Consider the following 4,787-nt stretch of genomic DNA (forward strand, 5'->3'; position numbering starts at 1 on the left):
CCACCAGCCTAACCCGGGAAGCCAGCCGCACAAATGTGTTGGAGGAAACATTGTTCAACTGGCAACCGGGGTCAGCCCGCAGGCACCCGGCCTGCCACAAGGAGTCGCTGGATCATGATGAGCCAAGTAAAGCCCCCTCGGCCAAACACTCTCCTAACCCGGCGACGCTGGGCCAATTGTGCGCCATCCTATGGGACTCCCGGTCACGACCGGTTGTGGCACAGTCTGGGAATGAAGCCCAGGTCTGTTGTAACACCTCTAGCACTGTGATCCAGTGCCTTAGACTGCTGTGCCACCCAGGAGGCCCCCGAAACACTAAGTTGCACGGATATGAGTCAGAAACAATAATTCTAGTTAAAAATTGACTACAAAGTGTAAATAGGATAATTTTGGTCATAAAGTAAGTCTTGTCTAAAAGAGAGTTTGGAATAACAGTGTGTCACATTGAGTAAAATAATGTTGGGTTTGGATTACAATTATTTAATCAAATCATGCGCCCCTTTTCCAAGCTCCATGTACAAATCGGCCCTCCACCCACTTCACTTCCCTTCATTGAATGGGGCTCATCACCCCCAACATGTTCAAAGGACGACAGACTGAAAAGCCTCCACAGCCAAAGTTATATGGTTTGCATGCCCTGCTGACTGACCCAAGTATGCTGAATAGCTAGGTGGTTGGAGTTTGTCGGTCCCCAAGTCTGCACCAGTAACGCTAGGTCGGTGTGCAATGACTGGTGGTGGTGAGTATAACCAGAGATACTGGAATATAATGACCTCTCTGGTATAACTTAACTAACAACGTTAGATAATATAGGTAGCTAGCTATCTTTTGATAAAGCGATGCAGGCTAGCTAACATTAGCTAGTGAGGCAGGCTAGCTAGCTTTTAAGCTAATGTTAGCATAGCTAGGTCATTATAACTTAGTTAGGTTGTAGCTTATACACGTTTATTGTGTATTGTCTAGATATTGCTGCAGGGCTCTACAGTGCAACCATTTACTCTTCCATGCTCATAAATATTTTGCAGTGCGACCTGGGATTTTAATTTAGGAACACCAGTGCGCCTAGAAAAAGTAAAAATACCTGAAATATTTTTTATTGTGCTCCTACATTTCTTTGTGTGTGCCTTTTCCAACTTAGGTGCACACACGCTCTATGTAAAAAAAAAAAAGAAAGGTCAGCGTAAGAGCCCTGGGCTATGTAATACTATAAACTGGGTGGTTTGAGCCCTGAATGATGTTTGGTAGATCAGGAGTGGTATATCAGATCGTACACGACAGGTATGACAAAACCTTTATAATTACTGCTCTAATTACGTTGGTAACCAGTTTTTAATAGCAACAAGGCACCTCTGGGGATTGTGTTATATGGCCAATATACCACGGCTAAGGGGTATATTTGACATGTACCACACCCCCCTGGGCCTTACTGCTTAATTATCATTGGATAATGCTAGCGAGGCAGGCTAGCTAATGTTAGCCTACAAGTCGAATTTGCAAGTTAGTTCAAAGCTCATACAAGTGTATTCTGTATTGTCTAGGGCAAAACTAAACAATGGATGCAGCAATGGTGGTGGCTAACTCATGTCTGAGTCTGACTAATGCAGAATTCACGTGCTAGTCGGAACTCGGACATTTGCCAAGTTCAACGAATCAGCAAGTCGGATATTTCCGAGTTTCCTAGTTCCGACTAGCATGTGAACTCGGCACAATACCGTGAATCTAATCCAATCTGAAGCTACAGTCTACATCTGTAAAGCATAGAATTAGGGTTTCCACTAGTTACCAGAGACACAAAGTAAAAATTGTCTATACGTATAAATGGATGAAAACAAAAGTCAATTTTAGTAGTGTGGTTAAGGTTAGGGTTGCGGTTGGGTTTAAAATCACATTTTAATAAGATAAATTGTTGAAATAGGAGGGGTTTAGGACTTTGTGTCTGTGGAATTAGCTTTACCCAAGTTACTGCCCTGATGACACAAATGGCTTCATCAACAACGGTAATGTGAGTCTTGTAAAAAGTTGTATTAAAAAATACCCAGTACTGGATGTCATTTTGGTTGTGAAATGCATTATCAGAAAGCTTATTTTCTTTATAACAAAATGCACTTCACCACTTGGCTGTCTATTGTATCACCGTGTCACAGGCCCTCCCAGTCAACACCACCTCATAAAATGAGGAAGTACAATGTTTATAAAGATTGCCTGCTGCAGTTGTCCAGTTTGAAGCTGACACATGCAGCTCTCTACATTTCCATACTGTATAATTGAATAGCCCGTTTCATAGAGTGTTACAAACTGGACTATTTAGTAACTTACTTTGAAAGGATGGGGATTGGGTCTAAATAGGCGTTTGGCAGTCTAAATAAAGTGTACTTGTCTTTAAATGCCATTTCTCGAAAGTCAGACTCTTCCCACACGCCAACTAATTTCTCTATACTTAAGAAGCATCTACATTCAACTCATTTCATGTGGTTATCCTTATATATATATATATATATATATATATTCTCCAGACTTGCCCAGAGGGAATTGTTGATATGTTGTAAATGTTTTATTCTAGATTTTTTTTTTTATTCACAAAAAATGCATTTTACATGCATGTCTTTAGTGTATTACAGATAGAAATATGAAAAAGTTTCAAAACCTAGCCTGGAGGTGGCCCCCATAGAATTAGGAATTAGAATACTAGAATAGCCATGAGCCTTCTTATGATGGAATTAAGGTCATCCATCTTGGTCAGAGAGTTGGTAAACCATGGTTTGCCAGTGCTGTGATAAGATATTGTGTAAAAATGAATTTGAAGAATTTATCTGCACTGTATGTTGGTTAGCTAGCCAGTTTTAGAGGAATGATTCCATAGATTTTTCAAATGAACTGACAACATTCCATTCAAACAATGCAGTCAATACACATGCATACACTGGCTGGAATTAGTAGATGATAGGACTTTGACAAATTGTAAATGTAACAAGTAGGCTACTGGTATTTTATCATATAATAGCATTCTCAGCTTTCCAATAGAAAATATGAAATGTATGGTCTGTTTACATATATTTAGAAGCTATTTATAACAGTAACATCTATAAATCATGTAAACTGTATTTATGATTATATGACAATATTTTAGGTTGACAATAACTATATTATACCTTTTTTGATACATCACGTCTTTGTTTTATTTTCCTGCATAAGTAAAATCAGGATTATGCCTCTTCTGACATTCATTCCAATTAGACAGGGTTGGATTTCTCCCTGACCAATATGGCTGCCATTTTCCTTCCATTCTGGAACTTCGAGGGTTTATGACGAAGCCTCCTCTGGATCTCGATGGTCGTCGCTGGTCTTCACTGACAGGATGTTGGTCGTGAGCAATGACCATATCTATCTATGGTCGTGACAGAGGGAGCTGCGTTGATTAAGAATTCATGACAAAAGGAAATAATTTCAGCAGTTTCTCTTTTTTTCCCACCATCAGGCCTAAATGTCAGTAAGCTTATGAATATCTGACATAGGCTAATTAGCCAATCTGCTAGAAAAAAATATATCTTCCAAACGGTCTCACACATATAGGATATATTTAGCCATTTAGAGGTGTGTTTTGTTCACTAGAGGTCTACTGATAAACGATTATTGATTTAATTATGGCATGTCTTTGAGAACCCCATCATTTACCCTCCATCCCCTACTTTGAAAGAATGGATCGAAACTGGTAGGCCTAAAGGACACATGTAGACCTAAAATAGCACCAAACGTTGCATCTCTGAGAATATCGGGTGTCTCACCTCCCGCTTTGACGGATGAACCTGCAGGCGGTCTTATCTCTGTCTGCAAGGTGGTCCTTTGAGCTTTACACCAAATTCTGCCAAGTCTCAAGGCATCCCTACGCGATCGATCCAATCCACTGCAAAAATAACAAAGCAAGAGGAGGATTAAAGGATTCTGATCATTTATCCGATGTACCTATTTTCCTCTTATGTGGGTCGATGTTTATTTAATTTAGGCTATAGGACTTTCATTGTATAGCCATGCAGCTAAACAGGCTAATGATGATAGTCATACACGTGATGTAGACTATACCCGGTAGACTGTGCTGCTTCAATTGATATTGGAGTCCACTGTTGTTTGGTTTTTCATGCAAACCTATCTGAATGGTCCAAAAAACAGGGAGATAATTGTGTTCCGAGTGTTGTCAAATGATATGAGCTTGACCCAAATTACAAAGTATTAGACTACTTAATTATCATTGTTGCACAATATAAAACTATCGGAAATACATTCAGTAGCCCAATCGTATTCATTTTACATGTCGCATTCATTAATTCAAATGCATTCATCAAACACTTGTGAATTCGCGGTTTATTAATTCTCCTTCATAAAAGGTTAAAATATTAGTCAAAACAAATACACATGCCTAATGGTATTTTTCTCAAGTCAACATCCCAACTGATATGATTTAAATACGCTCCATTGCTCTTGAACTAAGACTTGGAGCATTTTACAAGGCATGCACCTGCTGTAATAAACATGGATTTTTATCCCTTAAAATCTCCCGCTATAGGCCTATGTCAGTGCATATCAATTCACAATATAAGGCAATAGTTTTTCCTCGCGCTTGCCCAAGATAAAAAGCCAAATAATAATGAATAATTTAATAAATAATGGTTTTAGGGGCTTATCGAATATGGAGTGGCCGCAACTGCGTTCCCTTATCTCTCCTCACCACATTGCGCCTGTGTTCCGCTCGCTCCCCATACTAAGTGGCGCACTGGACGTGATGTGGAATTATA

The sequence above is a fragment of the Salvelinus sp. IW2-2015 genome, linkage group LG16 (assembly GCF_002910315.2).
Source record: "Salvelinus sp. IW2-2015 linkage group LG16, ASM291031v2, whole genome shotgun sequence".
Classification (NCBI taxonomy): domain Eukaryota; kingdom Metazoa; phylum Chordata; class Actinopteri; order Salmoniformes; family Salmonidae; genus Salvelinus; species Salvelinus sp. IW2-2015.